The 16,039-nt window shown below is 34.5% G+C and overlaps 1 protein-coding gene across 3 annotated transcripts in view; it reads right to left on the minus strand.

Annotated features, from left to right (window-relative positions):
* The window catches only part of CADM2 (cell adhesion molecule 2), a 1,094,949-nt gene that overhangs the window by 911,187 nt on the left and 167,723 nt on the right, over positions 1–16,039 (minus strand). The window lies entirely within an intron of this gene.

Below are 16,039 nucleotides of genomic sequence, written 5' to 3' on the forward strand. Positions count from 1 at the left end.
GGTAATAGAGTAGGATGATGGGTCCACATGGAGATTACTGTAACTATAGTCTCTTTTGGCCACATATCCTTGCAATGAAGGAACCTACTGTCCCAGCACACTCACACACATACAGAGGCACAGTCAACAGTCAGACGTAGTTAAGGATATGAATATTAGATCTGAAAATAAACCAAAATTACAGAGTATTATATAAAGTAATCATATTAAATTATATGAAATAGGTTTATGCTGACTGGTATGAAAAAGCTGAAAAGTGAAGTAATAATACAGAAAACAGTCCCTGGGCCGTCTGTCTTCAGGAGAAGAGAGAAAATAAGAAATAGGACAGAAATCACTTGAAGTTTTCGATATATAGAAATTTGGATTGTTAGGAATTTGATAAATACTGAAATTATTACCAATGGATATTTAAAATAAAAAATTAATCTTTTCTCTTAAAGTTTGTGAAATTCAGTGATCTAAAAGCTCTTTAATACACTCTAATCATTGATCGTAATATTAATAAGGCATTGCTTTAAGTACATTTTAAGTTCTATAATGATGTATTCAAATCAATCTACCTTTACTTATAAACCTGCTGTGAAGAAGAGCAAGAAGTCAACTACGAACCAGGAAACTGACTTTAACCTGACTCAATCTACCATTGCCTTCACCCTGAATTGTCAAACCTCCCAAACTCTAACAAGTAAGTGTATTGTTATTTACAAACCACCCACTGGATGGGATTTTGTTAGAGCACCTTGAGCTGATTAAAGCAACCATAAAAAATTGTGAGGGAGCCCTCATAACTTGGATTTCTGGAATGAAGATAAGGAGTTGATTTTTGAAGGTCGATTTTGATCAGCTGCTCTAAGGCAATACATTGAGGAGATCAGTGCCTTTTTTTGGCAGCACAAACTATGAGACTGTTAGCATTTGAAGGAAAGTGTATTTATGTCCTATTCTGGACTGAAATAATGAAGGGCTCCTAACTATATGAAAGTTTTTTTTTTCTTTTTTAATTTCTACTAGTGATAATTCTAGGAGTAAGAAAAAAGGCAAAACTAGCAGCAAAAAGGCCAACTCAAGTAAGTAAAAGCAGAAGTGAACAATAAAAAAGTACACAATCATTCAGGAAGGCACTTTTGAGAGGAGGAGTCTCTCAGTAGAATGGAAAGGTTAGGAATATAGTAAAGAAAAGCCCAAAATTGAGCAAGTGATGAGGAGAATTTGTATACAATTAACTGAGCAGCCTCTATAGCATTCCCCAAATCAAAGGCAACATTGATCGTGGAGACTAGGCTCAGGCTAGGTGTACAATTTCTTACCCATAACCATTTGTTCTTTCTTACATCGCTGTGTCCCCATCTAACCTTGCTCTGCTCACGGAACTTGGAAGAAAATTCCAAAATTCGAGTCTCAATAAACGAAGGAGAATCTTGTCTTTTCATCTAATTGTATTCTATAAAGGTTGCTTGCCATCCAGTTATTTTTATTTATTTATTTGTTTATTTATTTATTTGAGACAGTGTCTCACACTGTCGCCCAGGCTGGAGTGCAATGGCGCGATCTCAGCTCACTGCAACCTATCCCTCCTGGGTTCAAGCCATTCTCCTGCCTCAGCTTCCCAAGTAGCTGGGATTACAGGCACCCGCCACGACACCTGGCTAATTTTTTTTTTTTTCCTTTAGTAGAGATGGGGTTTCACTATGTTGGCCAGGCTGCTCTTGAACTCCTAACCTTCTGATCCACCCACCTCGGCCTCCCAAAGTGTTGGGATTACAGGCGTGAACCACAGCGCCCAGCCACAATTGACTTTCTTAATGGATTGAATTTCAGCAAATAATCAAATTTAAAATGCTAACTCAGGAAACTGGTAGTGTCATTTTGTCTTATTGCACTTGTATGCTAACTATTTTATAACTTAATAAAGAAAGTATTTGGTCTTCATTGGAAAAAAAATTCTGACAGCTCAAGAAAAGCTACTAGAGAAATGTAAATGATTTCTTTATTCCCAATACATAAATTTTAAATGTATTTTAAAAGTACAGTTGTTTCTGTCTCTGAGAGTTTAGCTGTGTCTCTTGTACAGCATCTGCCAGAAGCAGAAAGACCATATACTCTGGAATTCCTCCTCCGACTCTCCTTTATTCTTAGCAAAGGCCCCTTATGAAAACCCCTTTAGAACTCCAGGGTCACTACTTATTACAGTAAATACAGACAAAAAGATCCTGTGATCCTCTAAAACCTTTCAGTTTCTGAAAGCTAAAATTTAATTCCCTGTGCAAATTCAAATATAACTCTCAAATAGAACAGCTTCTCTATGTAGTTGATAGGATTATGACAAAAGGGTAGAAGAATTGATTTTCAACTGGAGTGAGAAATTAAGTTAACCTTAACCTTCACTCGGATATACATGCTGGTGTACCAGAAAAGACCATGTAGCTTCTTTTTAGTTATCAGGAAATTCAACCTACCAATATCCATTGTTAAGACGCTGTGGAAATAGAAGGAAATACTGTGTGTTTGAGAGAACTGGGATTCTAGGATATAGTGGATACAAGAGTTGATTTGTTATTTTCACCGATTCAGATTATTGTAAATAATTATATGCAGACAATTTGAACGAGGTGTGTTAAATGGAAGCCTTTAACAATAAAATAAAACATCTATAGTGCTACAATTTATTAATTTTTATATGTCTTTGCTTTAGTCCATTTTTGCTGCTATAACAGCATACCTAAACTGGGTAATTTATAATGAACTGAGAAGTATCGGCTCACAATTCTGGAGGCTGGGAAGTCTAAGATTTGAAGGACCAGCATCTGACAAGGTCCTTCTTGCTGTGTCATACCATAGCCTAATCACCTCTTAAAAGTCTCAACTCTTAATACTGCCACAACGGCAATTATATTTCAACATGAGTTTGGAGAGGACAGTCAAACCATGGCAGCCTTATTTAAAAAGATAATATTGGAGGAAAATATTTTTCTATTTACTGATATTTTTTAAAAAGGAAAAAAGGCACTAACCATAAAAATGATATTTGACTATATTAAAGTTAAAAATTATGTTCATCACAAGGACTCATAAAGAAATTTAAAAGACAGTCACATATTGGAAGAAAATACATTTGTCCCTTGAACAACAACGTGAGTTTCAACTGCACGTGTCCACTTATATGCAGGTTTTCTTCTGCCTCTACAATCCCTGAGACAGCAAGACCAATCCCTCTCCTTGCTCCTCCTCCTCAGCGTACTCAACATAAAGGCAACAAAGATAAATATATTTATTATCAACTTACACGTAATGAATAGTAAATATACTTTCTGTTCCTTATATTCTTTTTTTTTTTTTTTTTTTTTTGAGACGGAGTCTCGCTCTGTCGCCCAGGCTGGAGTGCAGTGGCCGGATCTCAGCTCACTGCAAGCTCCGCCTCCGGGTTTACGCCATTCTCTCGCCTCAGCCTCCCGAGTAGCTGGGACTACAGGCGCCCGCCATCTCGCCCGGCTAGTTTTTTGTATATTTTAGTAGATACGGGGTTTCACCGTGTTAGCCAGGATGGTCTCGATCTCCTGACCTCGTGATCCGCCCGTCTCGGCCTCCCAAAGTGCTGGGATTACAGGCTTGAGCCACCACGCGGCGTATTACAGGCTTGAGCCACTGCGCGGCGTAAACCCAGGAGGCGGAGCTTGCAGTGAGCTGAGATCTGGCCACTGCACTCTAGCCTGGGCGGCAGAGCGAGACTCCGTCTCAAAAAAAAAAAAAAAAAAAAAAAAAAAAGAACATTTTCTTTTATCTAGTTTATTTTATTGTAAGAATACATTACATAATACAGATAACATACAACCAACTGTTTATGTTATTAATAAGGCTTCCAATCAACAGTAGACTATTCGTAGTTAAGCTTTGGGTGAGCCAAAAGTTATACATGGATTTTTGGTAGCTTGGGAGAATGGTGCATTGTTTAAGGGTCAAATGTACTTGTCACACAAATTGTTTTGTGAGAGTTCTTTAACATTTAAGATACTAAAAATTTTTCAGTTATGTATGATGTAAAAAAACTAAAAGATCTTTTAAATTATTAGAGATTTGTGTCCAACAACTCTAATTTACGTCTACCACCGGAGCATAATGTAATATACAGAAAATTACACATAAGGTAACTGGAAAGGTTTTTTAAATGTGTCTATCTGTAATTTTCATTACTCCTAGTGTAGGTCGTGTGCTGCCCTCTTTTCAAGCAGCGGCTAAAGAGAGAAATTGCCCTGTTGTTGCTGCAACTGTTCTTTTTTTAGCAGCCTGGGAAGCTCTGCTAGTGAGTCGGACTTAGCTTCGGATTTGGAGAGGGCTCAGCTGCCCATACAGCTGAGAGAATCGACTCATGTTGACCTCATTTTAGGATAATGCTTTTTTCAACCTGACATGTCTATTTACACTCTGTGATACTCATTAAATGACCTGCCTAGATGAAGTTGGGTCAACATTGCGCCTAACAAAATTGTGAGTACTATGACATCTGACTTATAAAGTTTATAACTTCTAAGTGTGATCATTGCTCCAGCAACAGCAACTTGGTGTGATTATATATTTCTAAAATCATTTCCAAGTTATATGTATTAATAACGGTGCCATTCTACCACTGCATACATATTATCATTTGTACTTAATAATTAGTAATTAATATATAAAATGTTAACAAATCATTTCTAAATTTTAAATTTCTGGGTCCTCATTTTTAAAGCTCCTATTATATACTTATACCTTGATGCTAAGTATCTGAATGGTAATAGCATAAATTGATCAACATAAATAAAATTCTTAATCATTTAACATCCTGAACAAATTTATAGATAGATATTAATGCTTTATTAGTGAAACACTAAATTGATCTACATTATTATCTCACTTTAGCAAATGAATACATATCTATGAAGACTATTAATATCTCAGAAATTGCATGATTAAGAAAATCGTCAGCATAAAGAAAAGAAAATCAATAGGGATAAATCAATAGCATTACATTATTAATAGTATTAATTATTATGGAAATACTGATAATGCTTAACACGCTGCAGTTTACCAAGGGTAATAACATATATTATTTGATTAAGAGTAGAGTTTAACTCCCAATATACAAATCCAGCAGTTTCTCAAAAAATACCTCACTTTTGTTCTTCCAATTCAAGCCATGTTTGTCCCTGCCTAAACAATCCGGTCATTCCCTAATGAAATGTCTTACTTCTTACTCATGTAGTATTTCATCTAGTTCTTACCATTTTTCCCCCTTAATCCACTATAATTTTTAAACCCTACGCATTCCTTTTCAATGTCTTTCTGTGTTCCATACTTTCAGGATGGCATTTAAGAAATAACTCAAAAATCAAACCCACGCAAATGTAAAGTTTGAAATGTCACACGGTACAATTATTCTCAATCTTCAATGAAATAATGCCCTAAATTCACTTATTTATACTGTATGTTTCTCTGAGACAGCAAATCCCACACAGGCTGTCTCTACAAGCATGCATCCACAAAAGTGATATTTGGAAACTTAAAAATGTATGTCTTGGCTCTATTTATATAGTTTATTTGAAAGTAAAAAAAACTCCAAATACATTCAAGCATGTGACAACAGAGTAATTACTATTTATATAAATCAATGATCACTTGCATGAAGAATATTCAACATTAGTTATTCTTGAAATAATTTTTAAAATGTAATTATCATGAGATGTGAATAAAGCCAAAAGAAAGTTAATAGATTTAAGATGCTCATTAAAGAATGATTTGTTTGGATTTGTTGCTTCTACCTGCTTTCATTTGTCACTGCATAAAACAAAGACCTCATTAAAAACCTAAGAAGGAATGATGATGCTTTAATGAGACATTCATCAACAAGAGTCACCACAAAAAAGTGTTAATTTATACACTAATACAAAGCACAGATATACTATAATACAATTAGTATTAATATTATAAAAGGCCAACAAGATCATTATTTGGTTATTTGGGTGCTGTTAAAATGTAAAAATTCATGGATGCCAAGTCTAGTTATTAGCATAGTACAAGCCAGACACTGCTCTAAATGTTTACAGATACTAACTCACAGCAATCCTAAGGGATATAAACATTAATCTCATTTGTCAGACAGAAAACCAAGGCAGAGAGTGGATACAATTTTCCTTAAAGTCATACAGCTACTAAGTAACAAAGCTGGAATTTCAAACCCAAAGAATTGTCCTTATTGTCTGTCCTTAACCTTTTATGCCAAACTGGAAGAACTTTCTTTTATTTAATATTTCCCCAAATTATAGCGCAAAGATTCTACCATTGCCATGTTGACATCAAACTTAATGGATCAGGTAGATCATGGGGAAATAACCTGTAAGTTCCATGTAGATGAAATGTCTCCAAAACACCACATATTTTGAAACATCCTATTTTTAAATGTATACAAGTATTAGCAAAAGATACTATTTACTATAAATGAAATTAATCATCCCCAAATCAATTTAAATATACCATTCCATTACTTCTATTTGTCCACATTATTGAACATGACAGGGATGTTTCTTTTGCCTGCCAAACTTAAGGGTGATAGACACCACTATGTAAAATATTTATGGTCCCCAGACTTTTATTTGATTATCTCACCTAGCTTATAGTTTTTCAAAAGTTAGGATAATCCTGAAAAGCCAGTGTGTTTGAAAATGCCCCTATTCTTCACCAAAAAAAAAAAAAAAAAAATTGCAAATAATAAAACATTGTGATTTAGTTCTACTACAGGAACGCTAGGAGACAGAAAACACAGTGGGAAAAAAATCATCTTTATTTGAAACATAGAAAACCTAATATAGATAGGCAGACAGATTAGATGGATAGATGGAATTAGACTATGTTGCTTACTCTGTGCATGGCATTGTTGTAAAATCTTCACAAAAACTCAACCAGTGCTTTCAAAACAAGCACTGTTCAAGAAAGTGAAGTAACAAAATAAATCTTGTCATTTTAGTAGTGATTTTCTTCCCCACGGTAGGTGAACAAATAAATACTTATTGAATTAAATTGAATTAAACCTTTAAAAACATATGATGTTTTAAAGCAATGCTTCTCACCAGTAATTATGACATCCGAAATTGATCTTTCAAATCAAATTAAGAAAATATCTCTAAATCCTTCTCAAGCGAAAGCAACACTCAATAATAAATATTAACATTTGCCAAGTCTTATTCCATGGATTATCTGACAAATCTTGTTTTCTTTTTTTTCTTTTTTTTTTTTCTTTTTTTTTGAGGTGGAGTCTCACTCTGTCACCCAGGCTGCAGTGCAGTGGTGTCATCTCAGCTCACTGCAACCTCCCTCTCCGAGGTTCAAGTGATTCTCCTGCCTCAGCCTCCCAAGTGGCTGAAATTACAGGCATGTGCCACCATGACCGGCTGATTTTTGTATTTTTAGTGGAGTCAGGGTTTCACCACATTGGCCAGGCTGGTCACAAACTCCTGACCTCAAGTGATCCGCCCGCCCTGGCCTCCCAAAGTGCTGGGATTACAAGAGTGAGCCATCATGCCCAGCACAAAACTTGTTTTTATGATCTTTATGTTTTAAAGACGTGATAAAGATTGTGTGCACCTGTGTGCGCGCGCGCGCGTGTGTGTGTGTGTGTGTGTGTGAAATAAAATATTTTAGATGGTGATAAGTTTCATAGGAAATAAAACAGGTAAGCAGGATAGGTGATGTAATACTGGGTCAGGAGTATGGTCTGTAGTTTTGAGTAAGAGCTGGAAACATTTTTGGTGCAATAGAAATCCAAATGGAAAAGAGAATATCTAAGGAACAGAGAGCACAAAGTAGTTCAGGGAGAGATGCCTGAGCTGTGTTCCTGCCCCAGCAAAGAGGCCAAGGTGACTTGAGCAGAGATCTGGTAGGAGTGTAACTGGAGATGAATTCAGAAATAGCCAGACTTTGTATATCTTCAAGGACCATTCAAAGGACTTTGGTTTTGAGTGAAGTGAGAACCTCTGGAAAACTTAAGCCATGGAATGGCATGCTATGAATATGCAATCAGAAACATGCTGGCTACAGTAGTGAAAATAAACTGAAGGGAGCCAAGAATAGAAATGGGGGGCCAGTTATGAAGCTAGGGTAATACCCCAGGATAAAGATGATGAGAATTTAACTTTTAGATCATGGAGTTAGAAGGTGTAAGTAGGCCCTTAAATTTATCTTGAAATAGAAATGATAATTCGGATATTGATTTCTTTAAAGCTATGTTCTTATCATTCACACAAGTTATCTGTAGCACACAATTAATAAAACCAATGCCTTTTGGTAATTAGGTGAAAAGGTTGTCGAAAAATTTCTCTCGAAGATATACTCATTTTCACAATAAAATTAATTATTTCTTCAGACAGGATCTCGTTCCTCGTTCTGTTGCCCACGTTGGAGAGCAGTAACACAATCATGGCTCACTGCAGCCTTGACTCAGGTGATCTTCCCACCTCATCCTCCCAAGAAGTTGGGACTACAAGTGTGTGACATCATGCCTGATTATTATTATTTTTTTTTATATTTTTTTGTGGATGAAGGGACTTACTAAGTTGCACAGGATAGTCTCAAACTCCTGGGCTCAAGAAGTCCTTCTGTCTTGGCCCCCCAAAGTGCTCAGGTTACAGGCATGAGCCACCACACTCAGCCACACAATAAAATTATTCTTCATTTTGCTGACTCCCTCTTCAAAATTATAATACTAAATAGTTTTTAAAAAGTTTTCTTAGTATGTAAGTTGTCATCTCTTGCCTGTTTTTGTACTTTTGATTTGCTTACCATTAACTAATAATTCTTGACATATATTTCTATTTTTTTCTCTAAGATAATTTATAATAAATTTGCTAAGAAAATTTGCAATGTATCTTTAAATATATTATCAAATGGGATAATGAGACAAATTGGAAAAATAATTACTTTCCAAACACACAAAATACAATCTTTGCCTTTACACTTCAGTGAATCCCACTAACTGGTGGACAATCTGTTCATTAGGGTCATCGTCCTGATTTATATTGGCTCTGAGAGACTGTGCGGGAATTCTCATGGCTGGTTAATATAGCTGAAATTAACAGATTGACTCTGCCATGCCCTATTCATTTTCCATGAAGAGATTCAGTTAAAAGGTTCGTAGCTTATGATTCTTCATTTTACAAGGATGAGAGGTAGATCATCACCTAAATTTGATGCAATTTATCCTCACTTTAACTCATTGGGAATAATTAGTTCATTTTCTTCTTCATAATGCTGGAAGTCTATAACTACTTAAACTATTTCAATAAAAATAATCTGAAAATATCCGTTGCAATTATACACATATTGTAAGCAATGAGGATGGAGGAAAGGCTTCCCATATGCATGCACAGTGCTAAGTGGCTCTCTGCCAGCACCAGATCCTTTTGGATAATTTCCATTTTTCATTCATATTCTCCTATCACTGAACCTAAAGCATGGTTAGTAAAGCAGTCTGAACATCTTTAAAATTCTATGTTCAAATCAAGATATGATGCATTTTAACTGATCCATGGTATATACTAATTTGATTAGAAAACTATAGCTACAGGCTGGTGGTTAGTTAGCTAAGACTACAGTGCAAGAGAAGATAAGCTTATTTCCAGTGTGAGACCATAAGGGCTGTTTGCCAAAAATTCTTCTTCTGACAAAAATAGAATTGTGTTATGTTGGTGCAGAAGTTGGTGTCATTACATTTAATGGCAAAAACCGCAGTTACTTCCGCACCAACCTAATACTACCTTTCTTGCTTTGAAGTGAGGTATAACTGTGTGATTTCCTTTGGCTAATAAACATGGATAAACTGATGTGGGTTCTTTTTGTCACTTTTGAAACCACACATGGTGAAGTGTCAGTAGCTTGGATTCCTGAATGGTTAAAATAAACACAATTCTTCTCCAACCCATATTAGACAATCTAGCTTGAGTAACAAATAAATCTTCGTTGGGTTAAGTCACTGAGATCCTGGGGTGCACATAGCAAGTGATCTTATCATCTAATGAATGAAACCGGTGGTAGAAGACTAGAAGTAGTTATATTGAGACGTGAAAGTGTGCTAAATTGCCCCAAACAGGAGACTGAAATCAATGAGAGTTTCAGATAATTGTGGGTTTTATCTGATGGAATTTATACTATTTCCATTAACATATATCCTATCTATATTCAATAAAAAATGCCAGATTTAAAAAGGATTGGATCTCTATTACAACTTTCCTTAAATATTTGTATATAAAAGCATATTGTTATGTTTGACACATGATATATAATAGGGTTTACCCTTGAGAATCAAATAAGAAGTTTTGGTCAAAGTATAGCAGTAGCTTTTAGAAGCATTTTTTTTTTCCCCATGAATAGAATCAATAAAACCACTATAATCACTACTGCTCCTCAAATAGCTCCTACAGAATAAACATTTTTCCAGTGTTTCCCATATGCCACACCCTGTTCCAGCACTTTATGTGTATTAAGTATTTAATCCGCAAATTTGTATCCCATCAGGAGGGTACTGCTGTCATCCCAATTTAAAAGATTAAGAAATTGAGGCATAAACACTTTAAGTACTTTGCCCAAGATTATTCAGGGAGTCACTGGTACAACTAAGATTTAAACCCAGGTATTCTGGCTCCGGGGTCTGTGTTTTTGAAAACTGTAACGCTGCTCACCAATGATTGGCCATTAATTTATTTTAAAGTATTACATAAAATAACTGGCTCTCATACGAAACCCAGGGTTTTGCAGAATATGAAGCCTCATAGAAGAAAATGATATACCGATTCCTACTAATACGTGTATTTCGTCTCTGACTACCTTTACCTTTATTGTAAAACAATAATAGATGAAGGAAGATTAGACATCATAGGTTTTGTGTTGGTTGGTTTCAGCAGGAACCAGTGTGCTCTCAAGACACAAGTCTCTGGGTTCCCCACCCTAAGGAGAAGAACAGCTAATCTAGCTAACCGAAGTCTATAATTAGCTAATTAAAAGCAAGATTATGAATCCTGCCAAGTTAAAGACAAGCTGTGATATTCTGGCATGCAGCTGAGAAGCACCAGCCATTTTAAAAGGACATATGACCCAGAGAAACTGTCTGGACCTAAGTCTACATTTTGCCTGTCAAATGACTTTCCATTCACTGGGTATATGAATTTCAGCAAGTTACTTAACCTCTTAAGCCACCAAAACCTGATTTTCAAGCTCAACACAATAACACAAGCTGAGGATCAGTGTGGAATTAAGCGAGATAATGTTGGCAAGGCACTTGGAACATTTCCAGGCGTATTAATAGATGTGGGAGCATTTACAAGGACAGGGTTAAAAAGGTATTGGAGAATCTAGCTGTGTTTTAAATATGTTTTCTAAGATACACTACCAATTTAGATCGAGTCATACAAGTTATTTACCTGTCCATTTCCACATTCCTCATAATTTTCTTACCTTTTTTGGACCTACTGAATGCACTAAAAAGAAACCATATTTACCCCACCCTTCGAAACTTCCTACAGAAAAAGTTACCATTTGCTAACAAAGAATTTAATTTATGTAAACTGGTATTAAATTACTAACTATAAATTTTCTGGATAAGGATAATTGCACTTACAATGCTGCATAAAAATATATAGTAACTGTACATGATCCAAGAGAACCTGGTAGAGTGGGAGGCTTTTGAAAACATAGGTTGCTTTCTGATGACTGAGCCCACATTTTAACCTGATGGCTTTCCAGCTCCTGAATCTTAGCTACAAGCCAGGTTTATCGCATCTCATCATTAGGCAATTACATCTGCTAACAGCCTTCCCTATCCACTGGTCTTTAACTTCAGCCTGAAACTGAATGTGTTATCTGTTCTGTACAACCTCATCTCACTGTCGTCTCTCTTTTCCAAATAACTCACCACCCCTGGATATTACTTCCTACATCCTTCCCTTCACTCCACAGGCAAGATGTTTCTGCCTTCTCATAAGATAATTTATCCTTGAAAAAACCCTTATATGTAGTAAATGTAATTACCTCTCATTTCAGAGGGAATATTGAGCCCTCAAATTGTGTTATTTATATTAAAATTGCCATAGCTCATAAAAATGGACACAATTCTTCATTAGTTAACATCAGATATCATAGCCCAACTTACATTCTTAACTTCATTGACTATTCTATTACGTGGCTTTTTTCATATTTTCCTTAAGCTTCTTTGCATAGTAACCTATAGTTCTTGAAAATAAATTCTACATATAATAAGTATATATAATTCTATCTGCAAAGAAAAACCCATAGGATTGCCTTTAAAGGCAAAATAAATCAAGAAAATACTATCAACTGTATACGTTGGTAAAACACAAACCCCCTGAAATAAGAAGTTAGCATAGCCAACTAGGTAATGCAATTACAAACAAATAAGTATTGATCAATGTAAAAGAACAACTCAAAAACTGAAATATGATATTTAGTTCAAACTTCTCACAAACTTGAATTATTTTGTCTCAAATGATATTTTGGGGGATACAATTTGATAATTCAAAATAATTCCAAAAATCATGATATCTTGACTCACATGAGAAAAAACAGGTATGTGTTTGTGTGTCTGTGTGTTTTGTCATTGTTGAAATGCATATACACAGTTAGTAACTTCATGCTTACTCCTTCTCATGGATGTTCCTAATCTACTAGAGAACTTAAGAGAACAAAATTTCTAAAAGACCAATAGGAGCAGAAAGGTTAACGGCAGGGTTGAATCTGTGTCTTGTGCTTGACCCTTGTATCCAGCCACACAGATAATTGCCCAGCCTGCACTCACAGATGCCAGTAGCAGATGTGGCACTTTTCCTTGCAATGAGCTGAACACACAGAACTCAAATGTGCTGTGTTACTTCCACTGTTCCTATCATTTTTCAACTTTCTCTTTATCTTCCTAAATGCAGATTAAGGAGATCACACCTGGCTGACACAGCTTCTTATTACCACTCACAGCTTTTCCTACTTATTTATTTTATTCTTCCTTTAGAACTCGAATTTCCTCAAAATGAAGCCACAAGTCTTTAACTAAACATGAAAAGTGATTATGAGGGAAATCGAAAGAGTGTAAAACAACATTTCAGTCACTGTCAACCCTCTTTCTGCCTACTTCTAAAAGTCTATTATCCAAATGTACAGACAATGATACTTGAAATCATTTTCACAATAAAACACACCAATAGATAAATGGCAGCTACATATTCAAGCGAGATTTGTAGATTGCCATAAATCTCCAGGGTCTCTACTCTTTACTTGATGAGAATACAAATTTAAAAATTAGTTAACAATTCTTCATCGTGGCACTTAATTTTAAACAGAAATAAGTGCTTTGAAATCAAAGATCTAAATTCAATACTACGGCTCTCTAACAGATATTTGTTTGCTACTGATGAAAGTGCAGAAAACACAACTGGATGTATAAATTAAAAGTTTTATGAAATGTTTGCGTTTTGAAATAATGCTTCTACAGAGATGTTTAAATACTATAATATTTACAACTGATTAATTGCCAATCACATTCTGTGTTTTGAGGAGGCAGCTATTAGAATGCTGAAAAACTCATGTACTGAATCTGGCCACTTAAACTTCTTGAGGCTAATTTTTCTCACCTGTAAAGTAGTGACAGTATTCTGATTTCTGTAATTTCTGATTACAATGATGAGTACTATATGTTCTTTTGATTGTGAATAGTTACTTAAATTCGACAGCATTACACATTCGTAAGATATTAATATTTTAAAATGATTACCTTTATGTTTTCATTACAAAATTATATTGTGCCAATAGAAAGGCAAACTGAAGTACCCCTCATTATATAACAGCATAATTATAGATTACTATAATAAATATGTTAGACAGGGAGGAAGTTCTAGAGAATTTTGAACTTATGACTGTGGTCATGTCCAAAGGTTTACATTACCAGTGAAAGAAGATTCTGAAAAAGGAATTTTCTAATGCTACAATATATTTAAAATATGATTATTTTTTGCTTAGTAAAATGATTTTAATTTTCACGCCACATGTTTTTGAATGCTTATATCAAAGAAACGCAGCTAATATAGTATAATCTCTGATTTTCAAAACTATTGTTTTGCATTTTATGTACACATTTATATTTACTTATGAATAAAAATAATTTTTATCAGAGACACTGCTTTTTTGTTAAAAATTACACAAATTAATACAAATACTTACTATGAATTACATTAATTTATAACAAGTATGATCCATTCCAAGTTATTCAAAGTAGTATTACTTAAATTTAGCAGTATAATGAACAATATTCAAAATACTGGAAGAGCACAGCTTCTCTTTTTGAAATTATATCTCTGTTAGGGCTATCTATAATACAATTAGTTTCATTAAAATTAAATAAAATCTCTCAATAATTAAATGTTTCTTTAAAAACTGACACAATTATATATAACAAATCTCTTATGTTTAAATTTACCCTAAAATTCTATGCTGTTATAATCTTTGGTGTACAATCGATTAGCTGTGTATAGCAAGAATTGAAGAAGATTAACCACCACAATTTTATCAAGTAAAAGACATCTTAAAAATACTTGAATTTTGACTAAAGGTTCTTTTAATTTCAACAACAAAAATATAACGGATATATTGGTACTCAACAAGTATAACCAACTCTGCTAAAATTACAAAAATTGTGCTGTAAGTATGAATAGCTCACGGCATAGCTACTTACCAATTTATGTTAAAGATGATTTATGTAGCAAACATCCTTATATACTACTACTATCCCATGTGGTATATATATATATATATACACACACACTACTATACCATGTGGATTGCATGGGAAAAAAACCGAAAGTTTCCCTTACTTTATTTCCTCTTATGTATGGTTATAGAGGAACATTTTGCATTTATTGACAAAACATATCTAAATGATACCTCCTTAGTGAAGGCATAATTTATTATTTCATCTTCATAATTACTGAGAGGTTCTAATGATTATATATATATATATATATCTCCCTGTTTATATTTCAAAACGAAATTTATGTAATGGATTAATTCCTATCTCATTATCTTACAAATAAGCAGAAAATAGAATACTGAAAAAACACTTGAAAAATCAGTTGTAGAGCTGAATATACCCAAGGAAGCACCCTCTGGAAGGTGATTTTGTAAAAGGAATCTATTAGACCAAGCCCAGACCAACTCTTGCCTGCCAGGTGCCACTTAATTAGCCTCTACTTATAAAATCAAACATCAAACTCCAAAGTCCTAAGAAACTGGTTCTCATTAAATCACTTCATTGTGGATTACTATGGACAATATAAGTCCAGTTGAAGGTTTCCTTAGGCAGTCACGGGGTCCTTTGTCCTTACGGTCCGGGATCAGGTGCTAAGAGAGTCCAAATCTCAATTACAAGAAACAAATCAAGAGCCTTGTAAGTTTGTCAGAAACTGAAGATCAACCTTTTTTAACTGAAAAGACTAATACAACTTTAATGATGTCCTCAATCAATAGTTAGTAAAATAAAGATTTTAAAAAATTGAATACATTTTCCTTCTCATTTCAGGAAAACATTCTCACACAATGAATAATAGCTCTAAGACAGAACAAAACATATTTTCCATATTATTTTCTTGTACATATGACATAGGTTATATCTTCCTCAAACTTTGTTCTGGAGTAACTATTGATCTGTCTGCAATGTATCCCAATTCGCCTGATTATTCTGTGTGTGTCTACTGACCAGTTTGTTTTGTTTTGTTTTGTTTTGTTTTGTTTTTAACAGCCACATTGTTAATATTAATACAAATACTCCAGTTATTTAGCAGAATTTAATTGTATGGTAGTGTATGTGAGTTTTTCCTTCAGTCACAATACATCAATTCAGGAGAAACATATGATTTGCCAAATAATACATTTGAAGGGGAACACGTTCACTAAATCCTTTAAAAGGAATAATCACTTTTCAAAAGGGTCATTATAACATAATCAAAGTGGTATGGCTAGG

Source organism: Trachypithecus francoisi, unplaced genomic scaffold, assembly GCF_009764315.1.
Source record: "Trachypithecus francoisi isolate TF-2019V2 unplaced genomic scaffold, Tfra_2.0 Lachesis_group0, whole genome shotgun sequence".
Classification (NCBI taxonomy): Eukaryota; Metazoa; Chordata; class Mammalia; order Primates; family Cercopithecidae; genus Trachypithecus; species Trachypithecus francoisi.